At 35.7% G+C, this 23,198-nt stretch overlaps 1 pseudogene; it reads left to right on the forward strand.

Moving 5' to 3' along the window:
• LOC115867719 (small ribosomal subunit protein uS2 pseudogene) overlaps positions 1 to 23,198 on the forward strand; it is a 121,944-nt pseudogene that overhangs the window by 94,907 nt on the left and 3,839 nt on the right.

Genomic DNA, 23,198 nt, shown 5'->3' on the forward strand with positions numbered 1-23,198 from the left:
TAAACTAGAAGGTATCAAAATGTGCATTTTTATACTCCTCCAAATAAGTTATATCACTTTTATATACAAATATACATATACCCACATATATGCATCCATGTGTGTGTATATATATATATATATACACACACACACATATATATATATACACATATATGTATCTCCATATGCATGTCAAGGATTATGAATTTACTATTTTATAGGGCCTTGATAAAATAAATAAAGCCCAGTTTAGATGATAAGGTTTAGAGTCATATAGTTCAGATTCTGATCCTAAATCTATCACTAGTTAATTAAGAGTAATTAGGGTTTCTCTACATGCCTGGTATCTCCTGTTTGCCTTATAGATCATTATTAATCCTTCCGGATACTCTTCACTGCTAACAAGGAAAGTGATCCTCAAAATGGATTCTGTGATTAGTTGCTTATGTATTTGAGGATTACAGGCATGGGCTCAACTATATATATATATATATATATATATATATATATATATATATATATATATATATATATATATCTTCCTCACTATGGTTGACATGGTTACAGTCACAACTTGGGCACACAAACTTTGAAGAGCAGTGTTGTTCTGGAGCTCCTACCAGGTCTCGTAAGTCATTTGTACACGTCTCCTCGGCTTTATTTTTCATGATATCATATTGGTAGCATGGGGACACCATGGAAATCAGCAAAGACTATAAATCTGGGATCTTTTCCCATCTCGGGGAGTTGGTTTACCAATGCACACAAGGGGCCTCAGCTAGTTACCAGCTGGCAGATTATACTGGATTCCTTCTGTCATGGAAAGAGCAGTGCTTTGTGCTCACAGGCAGAGTCACACTTTTAGTCATGGGTTTGCCCTCTCTACCCATTGACCTGCCAGCATCATCATTTTGAACTTAGACAATGCCTTATCTATGGTTGTGATAACCCACACATACTTTATTATGAAGAAATGTGACAGTGGAGACAATGGACTCGTGTAAACAGAAGCTACTGATTTAATAAGGAGCCCCATCACCCAGAAGCAGGTAGACTAATAGAAAGATGTGGCCTGATGAAGTGGCCTGATGAAGACTCAATTTCTTCCCTACCTGGAGACAACATTCCTAGGGTTGGGGTATCTACTGGACGCAGTATCAGCATGGCTTACAACAACAGGTAATATCTGATGATCTCCTGTACTCCTAACCACACAGATATAAGAATCAAGGAACACAGTTATATGTGGGCCAGTCTCACCAATACACCCAGCCTAGTTGAAGAATTTTATTTATTGTCCTCATGCTTTTGGGCTCAATGGATTTGGAACACCTAGGAAACAGAGGTAAAATTTCTCAATTCGGGGCCCAATGAATTGAAAGTGAGGACTGCCTTTTGGCACATCTTATGTGCCAAATCAATGTTATGACAAAAAAGAAAAAGGAAAGAAAATGGTTGACATAAGAGTGGGAGGACAGAAGAAAAAATAGTGTGTGCTAACATAGCACTCTGTTTCTCTTATCATATTACTTAAAATGTATATAGTAATTGAATATTTAACCTGCAGAGAAATTACAACTTTCTTTGGTCAAATAACTTGCCCTATCTCACACAGCTAACATTTAATTTTATGGCAGATTGGTGTGGAGAACATGCCGTCTGTTTATTTATGTCTGTCCATTTAGTTCCCCGATACAACTGAAACAAAGTAATTTCTCAATAAGTTCCTGTTGAATTAAAAATAGATTCTTGCTCTTTTTCCAAATCCCCATTTTAGTAATTTTATTAATTCACTGCAATTGAGTGACAACACATTTTAATAAAAGGAAAGACGTGATTTTTTTTGCATGCTATTAATAAATTCTACCCATGGCCCTTCTCTTTTCGAGACAGTGGCACGAGTTTTGGGATAATGCTGAATTATATGAAATGGCATTTGCCATCATCACGATGTTAGAAGCAATAATCTAGGACAATTATAATAAAAATGAATGCTGCCACACTCTCACTCACCTGTTCGTGTCATGGTATTAGGATTGATGGTGAGATGCATAACTGTGCCAACAGCACATGTTTTGATAATATACAGTGCATTGCAAGCTAAAAAAACCAACAAAAAACCCCTTCAACCTTGCATCAGTGTCAAGTGTATAATGAAGTTAAACATAAAATGAAGCCTTATTCAGGACCTATTACTTTCTAGCCCAGCGTCGGTTTTCCTCTTAACATGCAGGCTTTAATAACCTGACCCTGTAATGATTGCTTATCATAATTATGGGAGTAGCATGCTATTCTGTGAGCTATTTCACTGAGACATAAAAATGAGGTCCCTGCCACCTCATTATCAGAGCTCTCATGTCACAACATGTCAATGTAAGAGTGTTGCTCTTTTGGTCCAGCCCTGAAGTTGATTTGATAATTGAAAATCCATTCCCTGAACCATCCATTCCCCCGCCCCACTGGTACAAATTGGATATGATGTCCATTTCATCTAAAGATCTCTGGCTTTTTTAGGTACAGAAAGGTTTGCAGGAAGGGTTTGTGCTAGTATGAAAATAAGCTAGATTTGATTTAGTCTACGTATTTTATTGTTTTTAATAACTTATTTGGTTCCCAGTAATAGTATAAAATTCAGCCAAATTAAGGTTTCTCACCTAGGTTGATAGATTAGAGTTACATTAATTATATGTGGTATTTTGATGCAAAGAATTTTCAGTGTGGCTAAGACAGAGCTTTTGTCTGACAAACCACAAAAGGGGGAAACACTCTGTAGGAATTAGATTCTCTTTGCCTAGATCTTCCCCAAACACTATTTGTTTAATCTTAAAATTAGGCTGGCAGAGGATGATAAATACCACATTAAGTGTCCTGTTTCTGAGTGAGGCTGATAAAGTTCAGATAGATCTAGTCAAAACAGAAAGATTGAACAGAAAAGTAAGTGAAGAGAAAGGAACCATTTGGAAGGAATGCTGATAAACGTATAACTGGCTGAAAACTTACACTGGGTCAGGCACCCTAATAAATTATTTGGATAAGTAATCTCATATAATACAATGCCAACACTATCGTATTAGCGTTTTTATCCCCCTTTCACAATAAGAAATATCTTTAGAAAGATTAAGTTAGTTACATGAAATTAAAAAAAATACTGTCAAAGACAGCACTTGAACTCAAATCTTTCTTACTCACCAGGAGATACTGAGCTGAAAACAAGAAAAAAAGGTACCAGGCACTGCTGCTCTGACTTACTTCATTGTTCTTAGTTTTAGTAAACATTTACATGAGGAGACATATTAAAGCCTAACAGGGCTTTGGCCTTTTCTAGCTCATACATTTGAGAGTAATAGCTTGAGGAATAAAACTCTCAGGAATTCAATAGAAGTGGCAACAAATCTCCCTGAAGAGGCTGACTAAGGAGATGTTTTACTTCCTGATAAACATTTCTCTTTCCTGAAGCCTTAGAAGTTGTTCCTTGAGGCAGAAGAGCTTCATAAGAACTGAGGATATGAAATTTCCACAGATTTCTCCCCAAGGTAGGAGCTCAGAAGTGGTAAGCTTTTATAACTGTTGCATTATAAATTAGGAAAAGGAAATAGAAAACTGTCCAAGGTGTATTCTAGAACACATTCACAGCATTTCTTAAAAATCACATTCCATTTGTATTTACAAAAATTAAAATCTTCAAAAAATATGAGGTCCCCATTTGCAAAAACTGAATTAAAAATAAATTAAAAAGTTTTATATAATTTACTGTTTTAAAAATAAATATAGAATTATAATATTGATATGCTCTTACCCAAATTTATAACATTGAGGTTAAACTGGGTGAGGAAGTACTCTTTAAAAATATGTATGTGTGTGTTTGTATATATGCAGGACCTAAACATGACAGGCAGTCATTCTAGGACTTGGTCTAGGGATATTGTTCCCAGGGAAATTGGAAAGAGAAAATTGATAAATCAAGAAAAATCCATATTATTAAGGTATAGTACATATGATATCATATAAATAATAATCAGTTTTATTTTATGATTGTTATATAAATTTCAAAACATAATTTTTATAAAATTGAGACAATTTATTTTACATAATCTGAAATGTTATGTAGTTCTACTTCTTAAGGCTGAGCAGGAAGCTCCATTTAAAGTTAAAGCGGGGACTTCCCTGGTCGCGCAGTGGTTAAGAATCCGCCTGCTAATGCAGGGGACACGGGTTTGAGCCCTAGTCCAGGAAGATCACACACACTGCAGAACAACTAAGCCCGTGCGCCACAACTACTGAGCCTGCGCTCTAGAGCCCGCGAGCCACAACTACGGAAGCCCGCATGCCTACATCCCATGCTCCGCAACAAAGAGTAGCCCCCATTCGCTGCAACTAGATAAAGCCTGAGCACAGCAACAAAGACCCAACACAGCCAAAAATAAATAAATAAATAGATAAATTTATTAAATAAAGTTAAAGGGAATTTTGTAATTTGAGATTCCCATAACAAGTTAAAGGTGATAACTAATAATTACAGAGCACTTATTTCTAAATACCACATATCGTGCTATATCTTCAAGCCAAACTTCTGATGTAAGTGACTTCAAAGATCACTTAGTGTTGTAGGCAGAATAATGCCACCTCCCCAAAAATGTTCATGTCTTAATCCCGAATATTTTGCCTTACATGGCAATAAGAAATTGTTTAAAGGTGGAAATAAACTTGCTAATTAGCTGACGTTATGATAAGGACATTTACCTGGATTATCCGCCTGGGTTCAGTGTAATTACAAAGGTCCTTAAGGAAGATAAAGGCAAAACATAGTGTCAGAATGACTCAGTGAGAGAAAGATTTGATTGGCCATTTCTGGCTTTGAAGGAGAAAGGAGACAGAATCCAAAGAATGCAGGCAGCCTCCAGAAACCAGAAAAGGCAAAGGGATTCTCCCCTACAGGCTCCAGAAAGGAACACAGTCCCCGCCCCCTGTAGACAGCTTGATTTCTAGCCCAGTGAGACACATGTGAGACTACAGGGCTGTAAGATATCGAATGTGTATCCATAAACCACTAAGTGCTGTAATTTGTTACAGCAGCAATAGAAAATGAATACACGTGATTAGGAAGCCCTAATTGATACATTTTAATGCTCACATATCCTAGTGCTTCAGAACATCAAATGAACGGCAATGTAGACCATATTAGCACTAAAGATAAAAATAATGCGCCTACTTTGGGGATTAACATATATGCACAACTATGTATAAAATAATCAGCAGGGCTTCCCTGGTGGCGCAGTGGTTGAGAGTCCGCCTGCCGATACAGGGGACACGGGTTCGTGCCCCGGTCCGGGAAGATCCCACATGTCGTGGAGCGGCTGGGCCCGTGAGCCATGGCCGCTGAGCCTGTGCGTCCAGAGCCTGTGCTCCGCAACGGGAGAGGCCACAACAGTGAGAGGCCCGCGTACCGCAAAAATAAATAAATAAAATAAAATAAAATAAAATAAAATAAAATAAAATAAAATAAAATAAAATAAAATAATAAAATAAAATAACCAGCAAGGCCCCACTGTAGAGCATAGGGAACCATACTCAATATCTTGTAATAACTTATCAGGGAAAAGAATCTGAAAAAGAATATATATATATATATGAAACTGAATCACTTTGCTGAACACCTGAAACTAACACAACATTATAAATCAACTATACTTCAATAAAAAATAATAATAATGTACCTAAAATTTCAAAATTATAGGCTATTTTAGTCACTCTAAAGAGATTGTTTTTCTCCCCAAACTTTTAACATGGTATCTAATAGATCATCAAAACATTAAAATAACTTAAGATAGCTGTGTCTTCCTTTTTAAGGCAAATTCACATTAAATATGATCTGAAGATGACATAAACAGTGCTTTCTATTAAAAGGAGAGATCATTTAAGTGCTTTCCCATTAGATTTAAGCACTGAAGTGTGAGTCTCAGATTTCTGGGATTGGGTTGTGGCTCATTGGAGGTCATTATTGACAACTTCCCAAAGTTAGATCCTTTGTTACTTGTATTCCCACTGAATAGTAAACAATATGAGGAGTTACTCCTACATCCTTGCAGTGCCTAGAATATATTGTATACTTATTTGTTTATTAAAGAATGGAAAACACTGGAGTGATCGAATTAGAATGGCTAATAGTTGAGTGGTGGAATCTAATGAAATGAGAGAGGTGAGTCATCTTTTGATTTTCAAATATTTTTCTCAAGTCTACAAAGTATATGTATCTAAATAGAATTGTAACTAGCAATATTAACTGTCTAACTTGTCATCTGCATTGGTGATTGTTAAAGTTAAATATTTTTAGTAGAAAAGGAATGAGATGACCTCGTTTAAAAATATGATTCAAATATTTAATCGGTTTATGAATTAGTGAAAATATTTAATTTTTCACTCAGTTTTTCTCAGCCTCATTTTATTTGTAAAGCAGAAATAGTATGTATACTTCTCAAAGGTTAATAAGATAAAGTATGTAAAAGTGCTTTGTAAATTGTATAGTGAATGGAATGAGACATGACCACGTTTCTCTTGAACTTATTTGTGTGTGTGTTTTTGCGTGTGTGTGTGGTATTTTAGATGCATGCATAATGTCTGTATGGGATGTTTTTCATTGGGATGAATTCTAGCTTTGTTACAGAAAATGTGTCATCTTCTGAAAAAAAAATATACTTGCTGAACACAGTCATTTTAGTACATCTGGATATACTTTATGTAAAGTGGCTGTATATCATCATGCCACAGTTATGTTTGTTAACGGGTAGCAACAAACTAGCCCTGAATATCTAAGTACAGAAAAAATTCTATTCCTGACTACGAGACTTAGTTACTGGTTTATCCATTGAGTTATCCTAGATATATTCTAGATCTGAATCATCTACCAAGACTCTATAGGGGCTTATTATGAGACTAAAGTATAGTGCTCACTGAATTTTTCACGATTCTAATAAGTTCATTGTTCTACACTAATGAGAAAATCGGATTACAGATGATAGAAGTATAAGTTGGGAAGCAGCTTTCTTTAGAAAGCCTTAGTCAAAAGAGCACATGCGCTTTCTAATACTCCTCTTAAAGAGCACTTCTAATGGATGATTCAGCCACCTGAAAGAAGCTTATTGTAATTTATTTATTTGCATGAACACTATCAACTTAAACTGCACAACGTGAGAGTTGAGAGTTAAGTTTTATTTGGGGCAAAATGAGGACTGCAGCCCGGGAGACAGCATCCCAGATAGCTCTGAGAAACTGCTCCAAAGAGGTAGGCAGGTAGGTCAGTATATATGTGATTCTGGTGAAGGGGGAATACATGCAATCGAGCACATATCGTTTTGCAGAAGGTCTCTGCTAGTCACGAGGAGCAGACGTCACCATGAAGGATTTTAGTGCTTTTCTAGATATGAGGAGATGCAAGAATTGGGCTCATAAAATCTTCTCCTGAAAATATCTATCTGAAGACCTGTTCTGCCAGTTTTTCCCAAAGCACAGAGTGCCTCATTGCTGCTCTCCACCTGAGCTCCTTTCAGGGGGTGTTGAAAGTCAGCAGCTGCAGCAGCACGTGATTTAATCCTTGTAGAGATAGATGGCAAGTGCCAATGGGAAATGCCAATTTGTAGTTGACAACATATATCTCCTTGTCTTTCAATTGGCTGTAATTCTACACTAAAACTATAGAGTTGCACACCAGATGACCATGTGTATTAACCAGTGATATTTATACTTTGTGTGTTTGTGTGCCTGTATTTATAAATTACACATTTAATTTTTTCATGTTTAATTTTTCTCAAAACTATATTATGATGATGTCCAACTTTCCAGAATCTTAAATGCCAATTATTTTGCTGATTTTATATTTGTGTCAATACTTTTAAAGTGTTTGGAGTTAAATTTTGAATTACTGATCAAACTTTTATATTTTTAAAGTATATGACTCTGGTTCATTATAAATTTATGTTTACACATTTAAGGCAATCAGATCATGTGGACAATTATTAAAATATATATGCAGGTGACACTCGAATATACTGTCAGCAAGTTCTTTCAAATGAATAAAACCAAACCATATATATATATATATATATATATATATATATTTTTTTTTTTTTTTCCGGTACGCGGGCCTCTCACTGTTGTGGCCTCTCCCGTTGTGGAGCACAGGCTCTGGACGCACAGGCTCAGTGGCCATGGCTCACAGGCCCAGCCGCTCCGCGGCATGTGGGATCTTCCCGGACCGGGGCACGAACCTGTGTCCCCTGCATCGGCAGGCGGACTCTCAACCACTGCGCCACCAGGGAAGACCCAAACCATATATTTGACATACTAGCATTTTGGCCAAGGTTAATCAAGTTAGGTATGAAGAACATGAAGCTGGTAGATGTAGATCAGGTACCTTAATGTCTCTAATGAAGGAGGAAATGTAAAATATAACCATTATAGCAAACTGCAAGAAATACTGTAAGTAGTGAAAAAGTTTTCAGGTTAAAAAAAAGTTTGGGGAGATTCCCTGGTGGCGCAGTGGTTAAGAATCCACCTGCCAGTGCAGGGGACATGGGTTCGAGCCCTGGTCCATGAAGATCCCACATGCCATGGAGCAAATAAGCCCATGCTCCACAACTACTGAGCCTGCGCTCTAGAGCCCGTGAGCCACAACTACTGAGCCCACGTGCCACAACTACTGAAGCCCGCACGCCTAGAGCCTGTGCTCTGCAACAAGAGAAGCCACCGCAAGGAGAAGCCCACACACCACAACAAAGAGTAGCCCCCCTCTCGCCACAACTAGAGAAAGCCTGCACACAGCAACAAAGACCCAATGCAGCCAAAAATGAAAGAAAGAAGGAAATAAAGAAAGAAAGAGAGAGAGAGAAAGGAAGGAAGGAAGGAAGGAAAAGAAAAAGAGAAAGAAAGAAAAAGAAAGAAAGAAAGAAAGAAAGAAAGAAAGAAAGAAAGAAAGAAAGAAAGAAAGAAAGAAAGAAAGAAAGAAAGAAAGAAAGAAAGAAAGAAAGAAAGGGAAAGAAAGAAAGTTTGGACAATCTGGTAATTTATGTCGACCTATGTGATGGTGGGAAAAAGTATTTAGAACTCATTGTATAAGGTAATTGACTGATGGTTTACATTCTAATAATAGTTTAGCCAACACAACAAAAATATCTGGGCAGGGAAGAGAGTTTGACTCTATTCACTTTATTTCTAACTACGTTGAAACACTACAATCATATACTGTTGAAATAATTTTTTAACACTGAAAATTATCATTTCTGAAATATCTCCATCTAACCAATATTCACTCTAAAGTGTTTAAGCTAATTAATACAATAATGAGTCTGACTTAAAAGGTAGAATCCAATAAAGCAGTTATTTTAATCTTGAAAATAATTTATTTGACATATTACCCAGTAGTTATATTTTATAGCATGTATGTAGCTTTGAATTATTATAACATACTAAATTTCAAAGAGAGAATATCACTCCCAGCATGAAAATTGCCATGAATGATGAAATTAACTGATAATATAGTCATCACACAGATTTCAATTGACATATAAGTTAATTTTATTCTTACCATATTGTAATCTACATACATTCAAGAACTTCTTGTGTATTTGACTAGCTTTAGATGACTTAGAGAAATCCAACATGCTTATGTTTTACAAGTCTACAAAGCATATATCCAAAAACGTCTATCATTGTGCTGTAAAATATTAAAGTCTTTTCTCAACTTCCTATATTAAATGGAAAAAAAGGCACAAGTTTCTAAAATTTCACAAACAGAATTTTAGAACAGAAACAGTAAAATATAAGATACTTCAAAGCCAAAAGTCAAACTGATCTCATTATTTCTCTTTAGATACTTCTGTAGTACAAGGAAATTAATATCCACATTAGGTATCAAATAACTCAACTCACAGTCTCAGGTTTTTGTTTTGTTTTCTTCTTGATGTAAGTTAATTTGTATCGTTTCAATGAATTCACATTCAAAGTAGAAAAGTTAACCCTGGACTGTTTGGTAACATATCTAAATGGAACCTCAGATTGTTACTTTGCACATAGTACATTATTAATAACTTTATAAAATACAAATGATTCTAGACATTGACCTTTGGGGAAAAAAATCTGGTGATTGAACTAAATTAAAACATTTTCAAAGGGATTCTTATTATATACTTTATGTCAAAGACATTTTTCTTCCTGTAAATTATTGTCTAAATTTGATACACTGAAATGAAACTATGTTTTTATACAAACTACAGAAAAACTTAAAATTTAGAATGGCTTTGCAAGTAGCCTTGCACATTAATAAAATTTTATCTATTCTTAACCTTTTATTACAGTTTAAAATGGACTCATATTGCAATTTTATAATTAATGAATATTTTTTTCTAAGGAATTAAAATGCTCTCATTTACCCTTTAAATGTTTGGAATATGTGTAAGGAGTTGGAAGAAGACACAGTGAGGGATAAAGCACCAAGGGATCATCAGCTGGTCTCTCCTGTAGGACAAAAATGTCCCTTACTCCCCTTACACCCTACCCACCAAAAAGTCTGACAGTTATTTTCACTCCATAGCTTTCAGAATGAGGTCCTGAAAACTTCTGATGATATAGTTATGCACAGCCCTTGGATAATCTATGTATTTCAACAATATTATTCATTTCTTCCTAGATGAAATGAATGGTGCTGAATAAATAATGATCATTAGCAATAGGCTACCCTTTAATCTACATATTTTCAAGTCTTTCCCTGAAACAGTGACCATTAATTCATACCCAGTTGCAATTATGTAACTAAAGGTCCTCCTCTAAATTAGACCTCCACTAATTTAGATTGAATTTGCATGCACAAAGCAGAATGTGTCTGGGAAGAGTTCCAACCATAACAATTTGTTGAAAGTATCAAAGCTGTCCACATGACAATGTGTCTGATACTTCTGATATTTATAGATTTCCGCAAAGATGCTATGATTCCTAAATTAATTCTTCCTGAATATGATTCTTTTAGAAGTTCCTAAACATTCTGAGTTTATTCTTATTTTATGTTAACTTGTTATTGGTACATAATGAATCATCCTAAATAAATGCTATTTAAGTTAAATGTAAATTATTATAGTATTTCATATATGGCCATATTATTCATTCAGAAAATTTTACTAAAAATCTATTGTTTACTTAGCAATTAAGTCAGTAAATGACAAAATTTGAAATAAAACAGAAATGGTATGCAGAAACTGATTGATCTTACTAATTTTTCACTATTCCTCACTATTTTCTTGAGCAGTCTCTTCCTTTCCCTGATTAAATTCCATGCTCAGCCAGTATAATTATTCCCTTGCATATTCCCTTGCACATCTGCTTGCCTTTCCTTCCACTCTATTATTCCATTAGCTAAATGGCAACCTAAGTAAAGTCCAGGGCTCTAACTGAACTCTATCTGCTTCCTGCAGTTAAAAATAATGGGAAAACCACGTAAATATTATCATCAGCCTCTGAAAAACACTGAATGTAGTTGGAAGTCTTAAAATATTTCTCTAATCCATTCACTGCCTTTGAGATAACTATTGCATACTGTTTCTTCTCAACTCCTCAGCAACTCACATGCACTCCCCCAACCTACCCTAAACTGATGACCTTGTTTCTTATTTTACTGAGGAAATCTACCCATATCATGGATCTATGATGCTACATGGATCTGTATCCACATATTTTGCTATGAAAAACTGTCAGAGAAAATAGAAATGGCTCCCTTTTAATTCTGCATAACATAACATTCCCTTTTTCCCACTAGAATGTTTTTGGCAATTTTCCCCTCCTCTGCATCATTATTTGTTCATTCTCTTGGATTTTATCAGAGCTTAAAAACATTTTATCAGCTAAAATCTAACAAGATTGCTCTGATGTATCATGGTCATACTAAATACAATGGTAATTTCTTATTTCTCATTTTACTTAATTCATCAGCTGAATTTGGCACAGAGGATCAATCTCCTTTTCTCAAAACATTGGTTCATTTGCTTCCAGTAACACCACAATGTCCTAGTTTTTCATTCACCATACACTCTCATCCTAATCGGTCTTCTTAGCTGATTTTTCTTTCTGATCTCTACTTCTGGGATTGTTCTAGGACTTAATCTTTTTATCTGTTCTGCTTTTTCCTCTACTCTCACCCCTTCAGTGATTACACCTGGTCTCAGTCTCATGGCTTAATAAGCTTAATAAGCATTTCAAAATTTAAATAGCTCAAATTAACTACCTGATCTGCCTGCCCCAAAACAAAACAACAATAACATAACACTTCTTTTTTTTCTCCTTGACCTACACAAGTAATTGACGTCTTCTAGCTGCTCAGGCTAAAAATCCTGAAGTCACCAGTGACAACCTGGTAACAACCCACATGCAAATCAATTAGCCCTTTCCACTGGTCAAACCATTCATCCAGAATCCAGGTAATTCTAATTCTTTACTCTTGGTACCTACTTCCGTGCCAATTTCTTTTACATAGATTATTATAATCATCTTCCCAAAGTTCTCCCTGATTCCACCTTTGACCTGCTGTTACTTAATAGTAATTAGTCTATTACTTTTAATTATTAAAAGTTTTTAATTTGAAATAAAACTACAGACAGAAAATCACATTTAACTTAGGAAGTTATAAATTAAACACCCTTATAATCCACAGTTTTTACTAAGACTTATAATTTTGCCAGCCACCCCAAGATAAAAATTAATTATCTCTCTAACTTAGTGAGATGGCTGTGTAACAACAGAGCTATATTGTTCTTAAGGATGAGATAACAATTCAGGGGTATTGATACAATGACGGCCAATTGATCCAAGGAATAACCCACAGAAAAATCACAGTTTAAATTAAAATTGATTATAGCTAGCCACAGAAAAAACAGTCAACCAGTTCAGTCATTTGGTAAATCAATCCATTTTGGTTGTCAGAACAGGAAGAGAAGAATAGTAGCCAAAGCATGACCATAACCTTCACACACAAGTAAGAGAACAGATGAAGAGAAATGTCTAAGCCTGAAGGAGAGAAAGAATCACAGGGACACAAGATGGGAGTCAGCAATCTGGCTTCTCAACAGAACTCTAAAAGCAGTGAAAAGTTCTGAAAATAAACAAACGATAGCAAAAACAATATCACCGAGTCAGAGGAAAGAAACGAATATATTAAGAAACGCCTACATGGACTCGTGTAGAAGAGTGTCAGAGAGGACAAGTGAAATTCAGAACTGTGGAACTTTATGAAAATACAGGTGCCTAGGATTCACTCCTTAAGTGTTTCAACTCCTTAAGTTTCAATGAATTGCGGTAATGATCCAACTCAGAACTTTTTTTTTATAAATTTATTTATTTATTTATGGCTGTGTTGGGTCTTCATTGCTACACGCGGGCTTTCTCTAGTTGCGGCGAGCAGGGACTACTCTTTGTTGTGGTGCGATGGCTTTTCTTGTTGCAGAGCATGGGCTGTACATGCAGGCTTCAGTAGTTGTGGCTCGCAGGCTCTACAGCACAGGCTCAGTAGTTGCGGCACATGGGCTTAGCTGCTCCGCGGCATCTGGGATTTCCCCGGACCAGGGCTCGAACTCATGTCCCCTGCATTGGCAGGTGGATTCTTAACCACTGCACTACCAGGGAAGTCCCCCAACTCTGTGCATTTTAAAATTTCATATGAAATTCAGATGCACAATTAGTACTGAGACTCATTCAGTTGAGAGCACAGATGTTAGGGTCAGAACTAATTTTGAGTCACTGAGTGTTATTCTCAATTTCCTTTTCTACAAAATGGAGTCATGAGAGGACTCTCAATGATGTTGTCAGACTTACAGGGAATGTGTGAAAAGAGCACAACAGACTGTGGGGCATAGTAGAAGAGCAATACGTATTGTCTTTATGTAACATAATTTTCTGTGAGGAAGTTCATTTTCTAAAGTATTTCTCAGTAGTAATTATATTTGCCGTTTTCATTTCAAGAAAATTTCAAGCTACAGCCTAACTGTTGTGATATTTTTATTAAATAAATTCACGACAAATTGCACAATTAAGGGGTTTTTTTACATTTAGTTTGGTATATTAGTTTTTTACAACTTTCATTTATTTTCAATAATATGTCCTAATGAGTATATTTTGAGTGAATGAAAATATGGTTAGATTTAACTCTGGCACTCTGGTTATCTGATATACCATTAAATCATTCTGCACTCGCATTTTATCATGAGAATGTTACCAATCTCATTGCAACCAGCACAATGCATGCAAATCTTTGAAAACATTTATCCTTTGATATAATCATCATTAAATGTATTATTCATTTATCATTAAGTGAATAGAATCATTTAGCAATTTTCTATGAACAGTTTAATGGTTAGTTTCTAATATAACACATTCTCATTATGCTTCATTTATTTTTCCAAGTTATTTCTACTAATGCTGAGTCTTTTAATTACTACGCTAAATAATGGAACTTTTTTTTTTTTTTTTTTTTTTTTTTTTGCGGTACGGGCCTCTCACTGTTGTGGCCTCTCCCGTTGCGGAGCACAGGCTCCAGACGCGCAGGCTCAGCGGCCATGGCTCACGGGCCCAGCCTCTCCACGGCATAAACCCGTGTCCCCTGAATCCGCAGGCAGTCTCTCAACCACTGCACCACCAGGGAAGCCCTGGAACTTTTAAAATTAGTTGTAGGGTAAGTTTTAAAAGTTATCTAAGCTCATATCACCCCCTCACATATAAGTAAACAGCATATTCTCTATGTCTCTTTCTCATTAACTTCTCAATAAAGTAAAATGTACAGAAAAATGGTTCATGTAATAGTTGAACAGCTTACTGAATTTTCACAAATTACATATATCTATACAACAAACATTCAAATCAAGAAATACAACATTATTAGAATGACAGAAATCACTGTTTTGCTCCATTTCAAACACTGGCCTCCAAAATCTTCCATTATTTCAACTTTTTATAGCACAAATTTAGCTGCTTCTTGTACTTTATATAAAAGGTACATATAGGGTCTGCTTCTTTTCCTTACTATTATATTTGTGTGTTGCATTTTTATAGTTGCATGTATTTCTGTATTTTTCATTCTCATTGCTAAAAAGCATTCCATTGTGTGACTGATTATTGATTCACATCAATAATCAATATTGTGGGCTTCCCTGGTGGCGCAGTGGTTGAGAGTCCGCCTGCCGATGCAGGGGACACGGGTTCGTGCGCCGGTCTGGGAAGATCCCACATGCCACGGAGCGGCTGGGCCCGTGAACCATGGCCGCTGAGCTTGCGCGTCAGGAGCTCCGCAACGGGAGAGGCCACAACAGTGAGAGGCCCGCATACCGCAAAATAATAATAATAATAATCAATATTGTTTTGAATAATTTAGTGCATATCTATTTTAATTCTATATATAACTTAATCTTCCAAATATAACAGCTTTTGAAAAATTGCTATCTATTTAAAGTCATCTACTTATCTGATGTTCATTACTACTTCAAGTATTCCCATGTTCCTTCCCGGTATCATTTCATTGTTTCTAAAGTGCTACTTCAATGTTTCTTTTTACGGTAATCCTACGGACAACAAATCCACTCACTCTTGGTCTAAAATATGTTTCAATTATATCTCGGTTATAAATAAATAAATAAATAAAATGTCTTTGTTCCATGTTTAAATCTAGAATATATTTTGCTGAGCATATAATTTAAACTTATATTTTATTTCATCGTTTTAAACATATAATTCCATTGATTTCTACTTTCCACCATTTCTGTTACTTAATTAGTCATTAATCATAAATTTGTTTCGTTGGAAGCATTACTTCTTTTGCCAGACCAAGCAAGTTCTGATTCTCAGTCTCTTAGCCATGACTGTAATTTATGAATACTTGAAGGGAAGAAATTCAGCTACAAATACTCTTTCACTTCTTAATGGTTCAGAAGTGTTTTTTCCTCTATTTTCTAGTCCCTCTAGTGTTTCTTGATTTTACAGCTCTCATACTTTTAAAATTGGAATTTAGTAATTTATCCAGCTTTCCTAGTTGTTCTCATTGTGTATGTTTTCCTGTTGCGAACTCTTTCATTCTATGAGGATGAAGATTTTACATGTACTTATGTAGGAGAAATCTGTACGTGTATGAGCATATATGTGTTATCTTCCAACAAAGACAAAGTAAAATGAGCATCTATGATTTCTGCTACTTCACCTCTATTCATGCTCATTATGTTAATCTTATGAAAATTTTCTTCTGAGGAAACACTCATTCCCATAGGATCTCAGTAAAGTTTAACACAACAATTAGTTTCACTCTAGCAGAAGAACATATAACTTAGACCTAAATGAAATAGTGTACCTGATTTTTAAGGAGTGTTTGGGAAAATATTCAAATTCTTAATTACTGGATTTAAAGTCTGAAAGGATAAGATTCCTGAAGCAGCAATATCATCTTTTTACCACATGATGCTGGAAAATGAACTCAGGACAGCATTAAGACAAGAAAGTGAGGGGAAGTAACAAAATCTTCAAAATACCATTTGAGCCCTAGATCTAAGTTACCCTATTCTTAAAATTTTCTTCTTATTAGACTCAATATACTCCATTTTATTTCAGATAATTTCAGTCAGATGTTCTGTCACTTTCAACAGAAAATGACTTTACTTATTAATCAACGTAGTTATTAAGATTTTTTTTAATTTAAGGAATGATTATTTGCTTCTATTTTTATTTCTTATTTTTTTGACCATGCCATGTGGCTTGTGAGATCATAGTTCCCCGACCAGGGATTGAACCCAGGCTCTAGGCAGTGAAAGTGTGGAGTCCTAACAACTGGACCTCCAGAAAATTCCCATATTTGCTTCTATTTTTTTTTTTAGTGGTACGCGGGCCACTCACTGTTGTGGCCTCTCCCGTTGCGGAGCACAGGCTCCGGACGCGCAGGCTCAGTGGCCATGGTTCACGGGCCCAGCGGCTCCGCGGCATGTGGGATCTTCCTGGACCGGGGCACAAACCCATGTCCCCTGCATCGGCAGGCAGACTCTCAACCACTGCGCCACCAAGTAAGCCCTGCTTCTATTTTTAAAGCTTTCTCCTTTGAACGTAAATACTATCTTTAGATTGGATTTTCTAGATTTGCTATTTTTGCTAATATTGATTAATTAGAATTCTATAGAGCTTTTAAAAAATTTTCACCAGAGTTAAAAATAATACACAATTAACTAAGAAAACATGATTCAGTTCATAACTATTTCTACTGTGATACAGGTAAGTATAAAAGTCAGCAAGTATTTCCTTGTAAAATTATATTACTTAATATAACTTATCATTTCATCATATATTCTTCAGGAAACATTGTGCTTATTCTGAAATTAATATGTATTCATGTTTGACTGTCAAAAACTACGTGCTATGGATGTACTAACATTGTAACTAGCTTGGCATATCTTTCTGAAGACAAGTAATTCCCTTTAAAGATATTTTATTTATAACTACTTACACATTTATATTAATTATCTGCACATGCAAAAAATCTCAATAATTAGGTTCTTTGTATTAATCAGAAAATAATTTGAAGATGCTGTAAAGAGTGAAAGGATAATCCCCAAATATTTTAAATGACATAATTATTTGACTACTAAAAGCATTGAAAATTTAAGGATATTGTCAATGCAAAGACTGAGGAACAATGTACATCTCTTTAAACTGTGACTATCCAAAAATCTCAACAATTTTAAGTTGATAAACAACATAAAGTAAGGTCCATGAAGAATTACATTAAATATGTTGGAAAACCAAGATATTTTAGGGTATCTGAAAGTCATATTAAATTCGATTGGTCTAAATGCTTTATTTAGTAGAAAACTGCTTCAGAACAACTTTAATCTTGCTTTTTACAAAAAAGAAAGTGCTATCTGATGACTGCAACTTTGTTCCACCTCTGCTCCATATTGGAAGACTACGATAAGCGTCTTTAAATGAGTCAATCTAATCCAAGGCTATTCATCAGATTCACTGGGGTTCTTTTTAAATGTGTAAACATGGGTAATTTTTATGTATTTTTAAATTCAAAATAAGATTCTGAAGTGCATGATGGGTTGATACCAATGATTAAATTATTGATCACTGAGGTTAAGGTTCCAAACAGTAGGTTGTACCCTTCAGCTATTTAAAAAATAATAATAATAATAAATCGGGCTTTCAAAAACTAACCCTGGCAAAATGCATCTCCACTTTTACTCACATTTCTCCCCCACCCTCTGCCCTGCCCTCCATGAGAGGAAGTGTCTGTTGTCTTGTGGTTAAGAGGCAGACAACAGTGCCAGAGGACCTAGATTGTACTGCTCAGTAACTATGAAGTCACCTATGAGTTACCAAAACCTTTCTGTGCCTCAGTTTCTGCCTCTGTAACCCAGGCTAATAGACAATACCTACATAATAGGGATGTTGTAATGAATCAGTAAATTAAAAAGTGATTAGAATAGCGCCTGCCATACAAGGACACAAGAAATCTTCACTACTGAGATGTCTTTGCTTCAGAATACAGATTTAATCCTCCGCCATCCACATTTTAATTTACTGAGACCATGACATTAAAATTTCTCAAAACATTTATTTGATGAACTTGCATGAGTTAATAGCTTCAGCCCTCCATTATACAATTTTCATTAGACCTTCATAATATAAATTCTTCTCTAATTAGTACAGAAAATAGGTTTAAGCAAGTCTTCTCTAACACTGTACCTATCCCAGACAGTAGTCCTCTTTCCCCAAAATTACTATTCAGGGAAGTAATTTAGGCAGAAATACATAACATAATAGCTTGTAGACACTGTTAATCCTCTCAATAATTGGTATTGACTCTGCACCTATTAGGATCTCAAAAGGAAACAAAGGGCTACAGTTGGAGGTGGGGAGGGAGGAAGACAAGGGGCAAATAAAACACATGTAAAATGCCAACAACTGTGGGTTTCCTTGGTGGTGCAGTGGTTGAGAGTCCGCCTGCCGATGCAGGGGACGCGGGTTCGTGCCCCAGTCCGGGAGGATCCCACATGCCGCGGAGGCCCGCGAGCCATGGCCGCTAAGCCTGCATGTCCGGAGCCTGTGCTCCGCAATGGGAGAGGCCACAACAGTGAGAGGCCCGCGTAACGCAAAAAAAAAAAAAAAAAAAAAAAAAATGCCAACAACTAGGCCAAACACTGAAATAAGTCACTGGTGAAAATCAAAACCAAAACCAGATCCCCAGAGAAACAAAGCACATTAATCTAGGAAATTGCTGGAGATCACACTGTGCCAAATGTGTGTAAAGAATGTGTGAAAGGACAGCATCAACTCGTGGCTAGACGGTGATAGCTCTATGCTTATCTCTAGAGATGCCTGGAACTCTGGTGTTAACCCCTGGCCAGGAGGATGAAATGTACCAGCTAGCGACTTATAAAATGCTGCTTAGATCCAAATCATTCCCCAAAGTACTCTGAATAAGCTCATCTACATTACTTATTGAAAATGTATAGATCAATGACTTAATACCTGGCTTAGCCAGTTACACAGTCTGGTTTTGACGATGTGGCCAGTCGGGCATAAAAGCTACTAGGTGAACTCAGACTTTGGTTCCCTGAGTAAAGTATCTCATATAGCTTGGTGGTTTCTCCAAAGATAAAGTGCATATTATCTTACTAAAGGAAATCCTTGTAAGTGCACCTAGAATTCTCTGGCCTGTATTTGTGCTTGCTTTCTTCTTCTGTACGCTATTCTTAACCTTCGTAAGTACATCCTTTGGAAAGTCACGAATTCTTTCAATATTCCAACCTATGTTCTTGCTGCAGTTAATTGAATGGGAAAATTGAAATGGACTTTGTCTCCATAATCTAAATGCTGGCTAAGGCATTTTTTAGAGAAAGTGAGTAAACAGGAGATGAAGAACCTCAGACGGTAGGCAATAATCCAGGCCATCGTGGTTTCAAGGTTTTCAAGCATTGTGACCAATGATGGAAGGAAAAGCATATCATGGAAATTTGATGACGATCCAGAGCCAGGAAAATAGCTGGATGAATTGCTAAAGAAGCAAAAGCCAGTCAAGTATTTGATAACTTGGCTGCTTTTGGTGCCTTAAAGAAAAAAAGAGTAACTTAGAGCCTAAGGCTTCCAGGTCCACCAACTTATACCAACAATCCTATCAGTAAAGATTATAGGGATGGAAGTGAAATATCATCAAGCCACAATCAGAAAAACGATATATTCAATCAAAACTACTTAAAGTTAAGACAATTTGTGAATGATATGAGCTACTTCCTGAAGAGACACTATTGATATAGATTTTTGTGTTGGCGAGAAGAGTTTTTTCTCTCATTCAATACTGCTAAATGGAAAGGGATGTTTGCTCACTCAGCATCCTTAATCAACTGCAGAAATTTGAATAAATGCACAGACTGCCAACCTCTTGAGCTGGATAAATGTTACTTTTCTTAAATTTACCTTTCTATGCTTTTTTAAAATAATACTCTATCCCAAAAACAAAGTGATCTTTTCCCTTCACAACTGTTCCCCTCCAAAATTTTACAAATTCATGTATTTTCTCCCTGGATAAACTATTTTTAACATGTAAACAGAAGGGCATATTCATACTGTCAGTTTAATGAGACAATCATTTATTAAGTTTAGCAAGTGGATTGAAATTTCTCAGTTAACTGGATGTCGTCTACACTTTTGATTTGGACTTGGAAGGTGAGAGAATTAGCGCCTGCTAAGACAAGTGTAATTACTTGTAGGAGCTGGATCCTCAACTGAAAATTAACTCATGGGTTCTATGGTCAATGTGTAACACTTCCCAGGCAAAATATTCAATTTTCTTGGAATCATCTATAAATTAAAAGCAGCATCTTCTGGTTGTTCACACACAATGAAAATCTGTGAAATTCTTTTAATAATTATAATTGAGGTAGCTGTAAAGTCATCAGATTTGAGAAACTCGTTTAGAAAATATTAAATCAATTAACTGGAAGACTGCCTTTTGTATCTTACGAGTCTAGGATTAACTGAATTAAAAGTAAATAGTGTGTTTTAAATTTGTAGCACATTTATGTTCTCTAGGTCTGACCTAAATTTCATATAGGTTAGTAATATTTGTAAATACACTTCAGACCGTCTAGGAAGAGAGAAGAAGACGTATCAAGTTATAAATGCACAGCTTAGAATCACTGTTACAGTGAACCTGTTACGGATGAACCATATTGAATCAGATGTGTAAAAATTATTTTGCATTGTTTAGCAGTAATAACAATATTACTTCATTTCTTATTTTCGCTATACAGGTACTATTATCATTTCCAATTTGTAAAAAATTTACACCTCTTGTTTGATCATCCTAACCATATCAGATATCTCTTGTCTTACTTACAGTTAATTGAATTTAATTTCTAAAAGAGTTATCAAAGAGCTTTAACAAATAGCACATAAGTAGAAAAATTAATTAGATGAGGGGTATGTCTAAGATATCCGATTTTTCTTTCGACAATAAAAATTAAGTCAACATGCACTGATGCATTTACATTTTAAATAAGTAATAATAAACCTGAGATGCTTTTTGGATAAAACATTTGTATTTATATAACACCTGTCTCACAATTTTAAATTTGTCTTCTTTTGACATCACAATATCATCATCCTCAGAATTCCTTCTATGAACATTACAGGTTCAAATACACAGGTGCAGAAACAGGTATCAGTAACTCACTAAAATTCCCACATTTGATCGATAGTTTTATATTTTGGACTTTTAGTATATTAAAGCTTTATATTTTGGACTTTTAGTATATTAAAGCTTGACTAAAACAAAATATTAAACTTGGGTTATTCCACAAACTATACACAGAGAAAATTACTTTTTTTCTTAGCATATTTTATATGCTAAAATATTTCATGTTCATCGAAAGGCTTGCATTTTCTGATCGATAGTAATGGCCTTATTTTAACTGAAATGCACACAACAAATGCAAATTAGAAAATTGTACAAGTTAACTGTGAAATATCTAATATCATAAATACAGCGTTTCCTTCAAGGAAATATATAATTCCAGGGAATAAAGGAAAAAAAAAAAAACGTACGCACGTTAAAAGGTAGTTCACTGGGGCCTAAGTGCATTTCCAACAACTGCAGTCTCTTTTGCTTTACTTTCCTAACAATTTTTTTGAAGGAGTTCGTGTAAATCCTTATAGTAAACACAAAAGATAAAACGCGAAGTTACACAATCTGCCTCTCACAGTGAGTGCCCCACTGTAATTACAAAGGAATATTTAATGAACACATCCAGACAGACAATGGAAACGGAAGAGCGAATGGCAGCAGCAAAATTTGAAAGACAGAAAGAAAATGGACTAGGTGTTGTTGATGAAAAGGCTCTTTACTCCTCTCGTGGGTTAGGCTGAAGCAGCTCAGCCCCTGAAGGGACCAATTGCCTCTGAAAGTAGAAGCTGAATATAGGTCTACAAACCAAAATAATATTTGAAAGTAATTTTAAATGTTCTTAGATTTTTAGGTTTCTTCCCCCTCAGCACAAACGAAAGCAAGTGCCTTTATTCTGCCGTGGCATTAGCCTTGATTTATCCTCTGGAGGGGCTGCACCAACCAGGGAGCCTGGGAGCCCTGATATCAGCAAAATGAGCGGGTTCATACTGAAAAAGGAATGTTAGTTAAGTGGAATGCTCTATCCTGAACCAAGAGCAACCCTTTCCATCTCTAATTGGCTCTGACAAACAGGACTACTAGACTTCAACCTCCCAAAGTAGGGCACTGGAGAATTCCTCCATGGGAAGAGTGAGCACCAGAAATGAATAGATCTTCTTAGGTAATGTTGCCCAAGTACATAGACCAGACACATCAGTGTAGATGGAAGCTCATTAGTTGGTATGTTTTAAACAGAACCAGAGAACAGTCATTCAGCTTTTTATTCCCCACAACTACATATGATTGGATAGCTAAGACATATCAGATATTTGAGGATAGTTAATCACCAGAAAACAACAACCAAATGCACATTAGGAGGAAAAAAGCAATTCATAGAAACCAGAAGAAACAAGAGGGAAAGGAGGGAGAAAATATAACACACCCACACATCTGTGAGTAATAGCCTCAGAGAGGGTTTTTATACATGGGCAAAAATAATCTTTAATAAGAAACAACAAATAAAGATACTTCGGAAATATAGACATATATA

Source organism: Globicephala melas, chromosome 1 (assembly GCF_963455315.2).
Source record: "Globicephala melas chromosome 1, mGloMel1.2, whole genome shotgun sequence".
Classification (NCBI taxonomy): domain Eukaryota; kingdom Metazoa; phylum Chordata; class Mammalia; order Artiodactyla; family Delphinidae; genus Globicephala; species Globicephala melas.